Raw genomic sequence first — 12,866 nt, forward strand, 5'->3', positions numbered from 1 at the left:
GCATTTCGTCCACATCAGCATCTGTACACCGTGTCCTTCCATATCCCTCACTGTGTCTGTGAAGGAGAGAGAAATTCAAGTGGAGATCACCGTAGGGACCTGTCAGTGTCAAGTATCCCCTGCTTGCGCAACATGTCAGTGTTTTTTCACATTTTCTCCAACTGTCAGCTGCTAACTGTGCCTCCTTCAGCCGGAGGGCTACTACTGAAGAAAACACACTCTCAAACTTAGCATTATAGACAAAAAAATGCACATTTGTAACCGTGATTATGTGAAATTAGAAATGAAAACATCTGAGTTTGCAAAAATATGTGTGATGAATACTGTACGCTAATATTAGACGGTTCAAATTTTAGAGCCACTTTACTTGTTCCTTATTTTAATGTCTATGATTGTTGTATTTGTATGATGATAACATAAAAACAACAAATATTCACCAAAAACAGTACACTGTTAAATTAAAGGGTTGTTTAGTCTATAGTGAAGCGTGCAAAAGTTATAAATGATCACCATCTGCTGTCTTTGTTTGAGAAAATTGTGTTTAAATACAAATCCATCTGCAGCCAGAAGCAACTTCTTGAACAGCTGCAATCGTCACATTTTCACTGCAGTTCATGTGAAGTTTTGTAAACCTTTATACTGCCATCAAAATTTGCAGTGCATGGCAATTTACAACTATAAATACCACCAGCAGCAAACGTAGAGCACTTCCTATGCAGTCAAGGTCAAGTCCAACAGGAATATTTTTTCCTAAATACTTTCTGTGAAGCTGCTGATGGTATAAGAGGTTATGAATGCATTGCAATTGCATGAGCTGCTGTGAAATGTTGAGGGTTTTGTTTTAGGACAGCTACAAGCCACTCTAACCCCGGGTTTCCACAGGAGCCGTCAGCAGCACGTTACTGCAGCAGCACGTCTTGCTCGCGTATGCTGCTGCTTGGCCCTTCCCACGAGACGCGAAGCAGCAGGGGAGCAGCTGTCACCGACCGAGCACGAAGTCACACGAGTGACTTCGTCAGTAAACACAACAACAAGCAGGAGAAAACTACAACATGGTTTGTGTTTTATGTTCTGTCCGTTTTATAATCGCCAATACGGACCTGAAATCAAAGGAGACCGCTAGCTAGGTGATAACTTCTCACGGGGACGCACAGTTAGTAACCTTTTTTAAAAGTAAAGCAACCGGAAGGCAGTACGTTCTTTATTCTGAAAATCTCGGGAGCTTCTCTCCATTTCCGCGTCCGATTTCCTGTCTTTCCTTCCCCAAAAATGTCAAACTTGACCCGTTTCAGAGGCGTCGCGCGTAGAAAATAGAACCGGCGCGTAAAGGCCGCGACATGCTGCTCCTGAGACGCGGCCGACTCGCGCTGCTGACGGCTGCTGACGGCTCTAGTGGAAAAGGTTCTGTTGACCACAGCGGTTCCTATCAGCAGCTATGACGTGCTGCTGCAGTAACGTTCTGCTGACGGCTCCCGTGGAAAGCCGGGGTAATGGGCTCGACACACGGGAGGCGACAAACGACCGCGATCAGCGAAATTTGTCGCTTTTATTACCTGTCACACGGGAGGCGATCCGCGGCAGCGGCCAGCGGCAAAGCCGTCTATGCGTTCTGTTCCATGGCGAAATCGAAACTTCCGTTGTTTTGCTTGGCTGTGTCAGGTTGGAGGGAATTAAGGTTATTTAGGTGGTTCAGAGTTAAAAAAAAGCGGTAGATATGATGTTTCACAAGTTGCTGCTAGAGTTATGCGAAGTCTTACTTCTGATTTTACTATATGAAACATAATAATAATCAACTTCTTCTTCATGTTTGCTCGGAGATGTGCAGAGCATCCTGTCCGCTCATTGGTCAGTGAATGAAACCTCCGTTGATTGGTCCTCGCCCGAGCGACAGCGATGAAAAGTTGAAAATGTTTCAACTTTCTGGGATCGCGTCGCTGGGTTGTACGTGCATGACACGTGCATGAGTGCAAACTTTCACACGCACGTTTTTCGCGTTTCGCTTAGTAGGAGGGAGACCCGCGATTATCGCTTTGTCGCGCATGTCTCATTGAAAATGAATGGAGGAGAGGCGATGTCGCCTCCCATGTGTCGAGCCCATAATGATCTCAAATTCACAACAATTACTGTAAACAGTATTTTTAGTATTTTTAAAGCCTTGTCTTGGTGTTTATTTTGCATTGCATTGGCTCTGTCCTTCCGAAAGCTATGGGTAAAATGATGATTAGTTGCAACTTTTAAAGTCTCATTAGTTATTTTCACACACTGGTGAAATTACATCTCCGCATTTGACACATCCCTGTGGAGAGGGGTGAGCTGCAGTAGTGGCTGTGCTCGAGAACCATTTGGTGGTTTAAGCTCCCAATCCAAACCCTTAATGCTGAGTGTTGAGCAGGGAGGCATTGGGTTCCATTTTTGAAGTCTTTGGTATGAACCGAGCGTGGATTTGAGCCCTGATCTCCCAGTCCCGGGGCAGAAACTGGTACCACTAAGAGAAGGAGAAAAATGCAGTAACGCACAATAAAATGGCTAATGTGTTTTTATATCAAACAATAGCCCCTAAAGTAAAAAGTGAAAGAACACCATCTATTGGTTTTTATTCTTTAAATTTGTTGAATGGAACAAAATCATAAGGGGCATAACTTTGAGTTTTGTTCATAAAGTTTGCTCTCACTTCTGCTGCCTTAGATATCTGTTGTAAGGACATAGTAGAAATATTTTGTCATTCGTGTTAGAGCTTATACTCCTAAACACACCTTTACCCCTACATTTACTCTGATTACTCTGCTGTGCAGAGGAGTTTAGTCTCCGAAGGCTGCAGGTTCAAGCCCTGTCTGTTGTAGTTGTTGTGTCCTTGGGAAAGACACTTAACCCCTCTTGGTGATGGTCGGAGGGACCGGTGGCACCAGCGTTCCGCAGCCTCTGTCAGTGCACCCCAGGGCAGCCAAGGCTCATCCCCACAGAGGTGTGTGTGTGTGTGTGTGTGTGTGTGTGTGTGTGTGTGTGTGTGTGTGTGTGTGTGTGTGTGTGTGTGTGTGTGTGTGTGTGTGTGTGTGTGTGTGTGTGTGTGTGTGTGTGTGTGTGTGTGTGTGTGTGTGTGTGTGTGTGTGTGTGTGTTGGAAAGAACCTTGGGGGGTTGGAGAACTCTAGAAAGTGCTATATAAAATACAATCCATTTACCATTTGCTATAATCTGACTTCTTTGTGAAGGGTCAGCAGAAGAACCAATGTGTCTGATTATCTAGAGATCTGGTGAAATTGTGGACCAAAGTACTCCACATCCTTATTGTGCTTTTTGTACCAGATATTAAATATTGTTCTGACCACGTCTACACTACATGAAAAATTGGATAATTCATCTGAAAACACTTGCTCATCCAAGGTTAACAGTGCTGAGATTCTGAACTGCTGCACATTCCCATACAAACATCACAGAACCGCCTTCAAGCTTCACGGCTGATGTCAGGCAATCAGGATGAAAAGTTTCTTAGGCTCTTCTCCGTGTACAAATTAGTCCTAAGTAAAGGAAAAAAGGATTATAAAAGACTTAAAGTCTTCTTTTGGTTTATGGTTCACTTTTTGGGAAACATGTCCAACATGAATAGAAAATAGAGAAAGTTTGACAATTGCAGGCCTTGCAGTTTTCCCAGAACTGACTATTTAGAGTGGGTTGGTGAGATGTTGGTCTGTAGTGAGTTTGGTACAATAATGTTCTAACATCACTGTTGCAGAATTTTACCTGCTATTCTTAGTCGCTGTACACATGTAGCCGTGTATCCCACCAACGGTTTTAACGATATGACCCATCATCTGCACGAAAGGGAAGATAAACAGCACCAATGAATTCTTTCAAAACTGATTAAGGTGGTCATTTGCAAATTCTCAGTTGTTAGCAGCTGCTTGTGGGCATAAATGTTTTAGGTGTTAGGTGTCACGTCACTGCCAGAGACAAAAATGCTCTGATGTCACATGTGCAACTTGTGTTTTCACCCTACATCTTCTAAAAGCTCCATTGCTGCTTTATAGAAAATCACAGGCAAAGGACGACTTTAAAGACAGTTATTGTCCACCTAGTTATTCCACGTCTATGGAATTTTTTCAGCATAGATGCATAGATGTAAACTATTTGGGGAACTACTGCCACCTACAGGCTTGCTTTGTCTATGAATGTGCTTCAGGTCGTGTGGACCCAAGTTAGATGGGTGGGAGAGGGTATTCGGTTTTACAAATCCCCGGCTACATATGTACACGGCCTCAGATACACTTTGATTATTTTTGTTTGTTTGTTTTTGACATCCATCACCATTACATTAGTTTATTACCACCTCATAATTCAATAGTTTTTGTTTCAATTGAGGATCGGCAGTAGACATTTTTGCTGCAGCAATTTTCTTCTTTATGAAATCAGAAACTTACTGATGCATGAGTGATATAATCAAATGGATGTCTGAAAAACAGACAAACTATTGACAAGAACTGTATTTATTTTATTTTCATTTTTATGTCTAATTTACATAAATACTTGCATGATGGTTCAACACTAATATTTTTGTCATTTGTTGTACATTAGTTTTGTTCCTACAATCTGTTTCAGTGTTCTTTTCTCATTTTTATACTTTTACTTTTGTTTCTGAGATCATCGTTTATTATTTTAGTTATTAAAGAGCAAGTCACCCCCTACAAAAAACTTACCCCACTCCCACTTCTTGTTTGTGTGGCAAGGTGGATAAACGAGGGCCCGGGCAGGATTCGATCCCCAGACTCCCGGGTGAGAGTCATACGCTCTAACCCAGGGGTGTCAAACTCATTTCAGCTCAGGGGCCACATTGAGGGAAATCTAGTCCCAAGTGGGCCAGACCGGTAAATAAAAAACAACTTCAGATTGTTTTCTTTGTTTTAATTCAATCAATATAAAACAAGGCTGGAGCCTGAGGACAGTGTATCCAAAATAGTACAAGTACAACACCTGAAGTGTACTTGAAAATTTGAAAAAAATAAAAAAATCAATAAATAAAAAAACATTCCTTAGTGATTCAAAGAGCTTACAGATCACATGGCAAGATCAGTTTCATGCAGCACTTAAAGTATATTTGACTCATTTTACTTTACATCTTTCAGCTTTCACCAGCACATCAATATCAGAAGTCACATCCTGAGTGGCAGCCAACTTCAGGATGTGATTCAAGTTCATGTGTGAGCCTTGAGCGCAGCTTTGTTTTATTTATACTCATTACAGAGAAAACTTGCTCACAAAGATAAGTTTATTTTCACTCTACATTGTAAAGTATGAAAATAAAGTTTACACAACCATCTCGTGGGCCGGATTAAACCCGCTTGCGGGCCGGATCCGGCCCGCGGGCCGCATCTTTGACACCCCTGCTCTAACCAGTCAGCCAAAGGGACATCCCCTTGGCCAAGTTGCCAGGGCGCATGATCAATCGGGACATTGTGACAGGACACTCACACTGTCACATTTGCAACAAATGCTGTTGCCTAGCAGACCGAGAGGGCGGAGCCGTTAACAAATACACACACACATGCTCTCAATAACAGTGATATCATAATGTACCAGCTAACGTCATAGTGTACCTCGTAGCTAATAGCGGTGGCAGATTTAAATTCAAATGCAGTGCAGAGTTTTTACCTGGCGACGGCGTAACACTGACAGTTTTAGGCAGATTATTTAAATTTTAACTAAAATGCACTAAAGTGCCAAATTATTGACTACACATGTCTACAGCACAGTTAGAAACTCAGTTGTATAGTTTATCAGCAAAAAAAACTTGGTTTGGAGGTGAATTGCTTTTTAATAGGTATAACTTGTTTTGTCTTCCTCAACACTTTTCAAATTCATCTGAAGGTGTTTGATGTCCAGCTTTTGCAGAATCATGAAGCTGCTAAGTATCTGCAGCCAGCTGGGAATCCTGCCCTCCAGTCTTTTTTTCTGATCTTGGTTTCTCTCACCGGTTCCCATCATTCAATCCTCCCCTGGGACAGTCCGCTGTGATCACCTGTTTGAGTGTTTCAGGCAGCAAAGTGACGGTGACACTCCGGGTCCAATGTGTGCAAATGTAAAGGTCAAATCTTAAGCAGTTCTAAAAATATTCAAAGGAGATGAGGGTCTTGTTGGTGTCTGCTCAGGTTTCGCTCATCTTCACATGCATGCACATCTTTCCATACTGGGCCACTCAAGGGCCTGACTGCTGGCATCTGTGGTGGATCTCCATGACAGGGAGGTGTTAATAGTTTAAATGGGCTCAGAGCCAACTAACGGCTCTGTCTCTCTCACTCATGAAATGGTTCAAGGTTTTTCAACTGTCTGCTAATAGCTAATAGGCTGGTTAATCCAAGACCACACATTTGCACCAGCAGTCTTTTTATTGTCTGACCAAAGTCTGGACATACGCTCACAATCCAGCAGCTGCTGAAATCTTTTAGGGAATTTTTCTCTTACATTTGCAGAAAGTTGTCTAATTTTAGACCATTTGGCCAAGAATTAACTGCTTATAGGTTGTACTTGTTAGACTCAACTGCTAAGAGAATGAAGTTGTCATTGTGAAAAAAATCTGCATCAGTCAGATTAAGTATTGTGTTTACAGAGACTTGGGGAGCTCTTTAGACAAGTATTAAGACAACAGTGTCCACTCCATTATGTGGGTTAGGATTAAGGTTAGGGTCGGTGAAAGAGTGTGAAAGCTCATCAGCTATGTTGAGCATACATACAACTTCTACAGCAAGTTAACAATGTCTTAGGGACCTTAGTTGAAGTGAAATAGCATGGAGGCAACGACATGGGGTCCATGCCACACTGGTCTCATGCTTTGGCTGCAACTCCATCACTCCATCAGACACAAAATTGTGGTCCTCTGACAATATCATTGCCACAAGTCTCTGCGTGCATCTGACATGTAACACCATCAAACAGTACAGTGCGCACCCAAAACATAGTGGTACAATGTTATTGTCATCCATTCCTTTGGCCACTGTGCATATCCTGCTTTTTCTCCATCTACTTCATTCCCGCTAGCATATTTTTACTAGCCAACGCTGTTGGCCAACAGGAAGAATACTGATAAGAAAGGGTAGCCTAGTGAACTAGACCAAATTCTTGCTTTGCAAAGTTTGTAAATAATACATTTATTTAGTCTGGCTTGCCAGGCTAAAGAAAGGGCTCACATCTGCAGCTACCACCATGGGGTCAAATGCACCTCATGCAATAATTTGATTTTTAACGAACATGTAAACTGTGAAGGCTCTCATTCTGGTTAAGATGCTAGCTCGATTATTGCGGCTGCTCAATTTAGATGCACATGTACAGCACTGAGTGTCATGTTAGCATGGCATGTTCTTCTAGCAGGTCACATTCTTCAAGCGTATAGCTGCATCTTGTCATAGCTTATCGAATAAAGAGCGCTCACACATATCTGTATTCCAGTCGGTCAACTGTATTCCTGAAGATAGTTTATCAAAAAGGTTAGAGTAGGGGAAGTCCATCCTGGTTCTCAACTATCCAGCATGTTTTAGTTGTTTCCTTGTTCCAACACACCTGACTTTAATCAGTTGGTGATTAACAGGCTTTTGCAGAGCTTGAACATCTGGTGAACTCTGATTCAGATGTGTTGGAGAAAGGAAGCAACTAAAACTAGTTGGACAGCGGCACTCAAGGACCAGGATTGCCAATCACTGGGTTAGAGCATCAGTTTCAGGAATAAAAACAAACCTTGTGATCGGTGTTGATAACCTCTCCCTATGCTGTGATCATCTACAGGAACTCAGAATACAATAGAATGATGATCAACTATTAATTGGAAGCAACATTTCAAGTGATGTAATTGGAGTCAGAGTTAGCTGGATAGCCAAACCAGTTCATGGCTATTTTTGGAGAACCAGTTAAAAACCAACTATGACTGCTCTAGCACTGTCACTTCTAAACTTCTATCAAAGTTGTTGTTTTCGTTGAATAAACCAGAATTTACTGCAATCCACCTACAGGTCATGTAAGTTGAAGAGAATGTTACAGGGTCTTAATCTGGTGTGAAGCCAGCCTATATTTCTGTCTTTATCTCCCACCTTCACCCCTTTTCCCCTCTGACATATTTGTACTAACTTTCCTATCTTGGGTAAGGGGTCAGGGGTCAGAAGACAGGAGGTGATAAATGCTTCCAGGTCACCTCTCCTGTCTCTGGAGGTCAGGCAGAGGGGTTTCTGCAGTGACAGCAACAACGTAATCATTCAGCTGCAGCAACACCAGAGCTCAACCTCCTGACCTGATTGGTTCATCACTGTCTTCCCTCCACTGGCCTGATTTTGTTTCTCCATAAAGCTCTAATTACAAATCACATCTGCAAGTATCTGAACTAATCGGCTGCAGGCTGCATTTTTTTAAACAAGATTAATCTTATATAGTTGTAAGATGTTTGCCTGTATCAGGGGCGTGGCAATGGGTGGGCCCAGGTCCACCCACTTTTTACCCGGACCCACCCAATTAAATGGCTTTCTTAAAAATGTATGTGTACATTTATTTTATTTTGAAGGGGTGTCTTTTCAAGCCATCATACAATCAAGTGAAACAGAACAAAATGTAAATAAAAAATATTTTAGATACTTATTAGCTAGTATATATATATATATATATATATATATATATATATATATATATATATATATATATATATATATATATATATATATATATATATATTCATCTACTGCATTGGCTCTGGAACCCGAGACCTGGAGAGGGGTTGGACACTCTACTTTGCTGGAGTTGCTCCGGGTGAGAGGCGGAGGGCTGGGGTTGGCTTTTTGTTAGCCCCGAGACTCTCTGCCTGTGTGTTGGGGTTTACCCCGGGGGACAAGAGGGTAGCTTCCTTGCGCCTTCGGGTCGGGGAACGGGTCCTGACTGTTGTTTGTGCTTATGGGCCAAATATCAGTTCAGAGTACCCACCCTTTTTGGAGTCCCTGGGACGAGTGCTAGATAGTGCTCCATCAGGTGACTCCATTGTCCTGCTGGGGGACTTCAATGCTCACGTGGGCAATGACAGCTTGACCTGGAGGGGTGTGATTGGGAGGAACGGCCCACCTAATCTGAACTCGAGCGGTGTTTTGTTATTGGACTTCTGTGCAAGCCGCAGTTTGGCCATAACGAACACCATGTTCGAACATAAGGATGCCCACCGGTACACTTGGTACCAGGGCAGCCTAGGTCACAGGTCGATGATAGATTTTGTAGTCGTATCATCTGACCTGCGGCCGTATGTTTTGGACACCCGAGTGAAGAGAGGGGCGGAGCTGTCAACTGATCACCACCTGGTGGTGAGTTGGATCAGACGGCAAGGGAACATGCCGCGTAGACCTGGCAGACCCAAACGCATAGTGAGGGTCTGCTGGGAACGCCTGGCAGAAGAACCTGTCATGACGGTCTTCAACTCCCACCTCCGGCAGAGCTTTGACCACGTCCCGAGAGCAGTGGGGGACATTGAGTCCGAGTGGGCCTTGTTCCACTCTGCGATTGTCGATGCGGCTGTTGCTAGCTGTGGTCGTAAGGTGGCCGGTGCCAGTCGTGGTGGCAACCCCCGTACCCGCTGGTGGACACCAGAGGTTCGGGGAGCCGTCAGGCTGAAGAAGGAGGCCTACAGAGAGTGGCTGGTCTGTGGGTCTCCGGAGGCAGCAGACAAGTACCGGATAGCCAAGCGGAGTGCAGCAGTGGCAGTTGCCAAGGCAAAATCTCGGGCGTGGGAGGAGTTTGGTGAGGCCATGGAGAAAGACTATCGATCGGCTCCAAAGAGGTTCTGGCAAACTGTCCGGCGCCTCAGGAGAGGAAGGCAGCAACTCGCTCACACTGTTTAAAGTGGGGATGGGGAGCTGCTGACGTCAACTGAGGCTATAGTCGGACGGTGGAAGGAATACTTTGAGGAGCTCCTCAATCCCACCAATGCGCATTCCGAGGAGGAACCAGAGCTGGGAGGCCTGGAGATGGACTGTCCGATCTCGGGGGCAGAAGTTGCTGAGGTAGTCAAACAACTACACAGCGGCGGAGCCCCGGGGGCGGATGAGGTTCGTCCTGGGTATCTCAAGGCTATGGATGTTGTAGGGCTGTCATGGTTGACACGTCTCTACAACATTGCGTGGTCATCGGGGGCAGTTCCTAGGGAGTGGCAGACCGGGGTGGTGGTCCCCATCTTTAAGAAGGGTGACCTGAGGGTGTGTTCCAACTATAGGGGGATCACACTCCTCAGCCTCCCTGGAAAGGTCTACTCCAAGGTACTGGAGAGGAGGGTCCGATCGATAGTTGAATCTCAGATAGAGGAGGAGCAATGTGGTTTTCATCCTGGCCGTGGAACTGTGGACCAGCTCTATACCCTTGCAAGGGTGATGGAGGGGGCATGGGAGTTTGCCCAACCAATCCACATGTGCTTTGTGGATTTGGAGAAGGCTTATGACCGTGTCCCCAGGGGCACCCTGTGGGGGACGCTCCAGGAGTATGGGGTGGGTGGCTTTCTGTTAAGGGCCATTCAGTCCCTTTACCAGAGGAGCGTGAGTTTGGTCCGCATAGCCGGTAGTAAGTCGGACCTGTTCCCAGTGAGGGTTGGACTCCGCCAGGGCTGCCCTTTGTCACCGGTTCTGTTCATAACCTTTATGGACAGAATTTCTAGACGCAGCCGTGGTGTGGAGTGTGTCGAGTTTGGTGGCAGGAGAATCTCGTCTCTGCTTTTTGCGGATGATGTGGTCCTCCTAGCTTCATCCAGCTCTGACCTTCAGCTCTTGCTGGGTAGGTTCGCGGCCGAATGTGAAGCGGCTGGGATGAGGATCAGCACCTCCAAATCTGAGACCATGGTTCTCGACCGGAAAAGGGTGGCTTGCCACCTCCGGGTCGGGGGAGAGGTCCTACCTCAAGTGGAGGAGTTTAAGTATCTCAGGGTCTTGTTCACGAGTGAGGGTAGGAGGGATCGGGAGATCGACAGGCGGATTGGTTCGGCGTCTGCAGTGATGCGGACGCTGAGCCGATCTGTCGTGGGGAAGAGGGAGCTGAGCCAGAAAGCCAGGCTCTCGATCTACCGGTCGATCTACGTCCCAATCCTCACCTATGGTCATGAGCTTTGGGTAATGACCGAAAGAACGAGATCGCGGATACAAGCGGCCGAAATGAGTTTCCTCCGTAGGGTGGCCGGGTTCAGCCTTAGAGATAGGGTGAGGAGCTCGGACATTCGGGAGGGACTCGGAGTAGAACCGCTGCTCCTCCGGATCGAAAGGAGCCAGTTGAGGTGGTTTGGGCATCTGGTCAGGATGCCTCCTGGACGCCTCCCCGGGGAGGTGTTTCGGGCATGTCCTGCCGGCAGAAGGCCCCCGGGTCGACCCAGGACACGGTGGAGAGGTTACATCTCCAATCTGGTCCGGGAACGCCTTGGGGTCCTGCCAGAGGAGCTGGTGGACAAGGCCGGGGAGAGGACGGCCTGGAGCTCCCTAGTTGGGATGCTGCCCCCGCGACCCGGACCCGGATAAGCGGAGGAAGACGAAGACGAATACTTTATTGGGTCCACCCATTTTTTATTAGGCCATGTTATGGTCCTAGTGGGAAAAAAACTATAATAAAAATAAATTCCTTTAAGTTTCACGCATTGTTTCATCTTATTGTTTTTCACAGTACTGGGGACAGCAGCTGCTCAGGAGGCCGAGCGGGTTGTCCAGTAATCGGAAGGTTGCAGGTTCAATCATGGCTCTGACCAGAAAATTCTGCCATTGTGTCCTTGGGCAAGACACTTAATCCTCCTTGCCAGCTGGTGGTGGTGAGAGGGACCGGTGGCACCAGCGTCTGGCAGGCCTTGCCCCCATCAGTGCACCCCAGGGCAGCTGTGGCCACATCGTAGCTCATCTCCACCAGCGTGTGAATGTGTGAATACCTGGTTGTGTTGTAACGCACCTTGGGGGGTTGTAGAACCCTAAGAAGGAACTACACAAATACAGACCATTTACTATTGATGCATCTTATTGTTTCTCACTGTCCATGATTACAGGGCGGCTTGCAAATGTCCCCGTTCCAGTCTTTGTGAAACAGATCAGCTCCTATTGTGAATCGGTTCTTTGTGCTGAACTTGTCTGCACTAAAACTAATCTAGCTGACTTTCATAACTAGTTTAATCTGATTATAAATCCCGCACAGATTAGCGTGGCAGAGATCAGAAACCTCTTGCTGAGAAATACCACTGTTCTGACTGGAAACATTCTCCCAGTAAGGAGGAGATTATACACTCTGCTGCGCCAACGGAAAACACAACAGTCTGTGAGGATTATTGCTAATTACCAAGCCCCCTTTTCCTCTGCTTTACACTTTATTCATTATTTCTCATCTAAATCTTTTCTCCAGTATGTTTGAGTGTAAAGGTTTCCTCACAATAGCCTCATTTTACATTAAACCTTAAGTGCCTCATATCCTAGTTTGAGTCTCTTAAATTGACTAATGTTTATGTTTCAGCCAATTCTGGCATGTGGTGTGTTTCTCCTGTAGCCACTGCAGAGGAAGGTCCTCGCTGGTTTGTTTGGGTTACACAGCACAGGAATGAGAGGCGGGAGGACACCGGGAGGTGAGTGCATGATGACAGAGGAAAGGGGGGTGTGAGGGTGCTTGGACAATGCTCTTTGAATTTTAAAAGGGGAATAGAAAAAGAGCAAAGGGGGGAGGGGGAGGTGAGCAGGGAGCTGGAGGAGAGAAAGCAGAAAAGAGAAAAAGACTTGGACAGGAGGAGGAAGGGGGGTGATGGATAATTAGAGCAGAGATGGAGAATGACCGCAGAGGAGGGTAAGGAGAAGGGAATGAGAAGGACATATAGAGAGGTGCAAAGAGGAGGAGGATGGCAGGGACCCCGGGGTTA

The sequence above is a fragment of the Nothobranchius furzeri genome, chromosome 13 (assembly GCF_043380555.1).
Source record: "Nothobranchius furzeri strain GRZ-AD chromosome 13, NfurGRZ-RIMD1, whole genome shotgun sequence".
In the NCBI taxonomy this organism is placed as follows: Eukaryota; Metazoa; Chordata; class Actinopteri; order Cyprinodontiformes; family Nothobranchiidae; genus Nothobranchius; species Nothobranchius furzeri.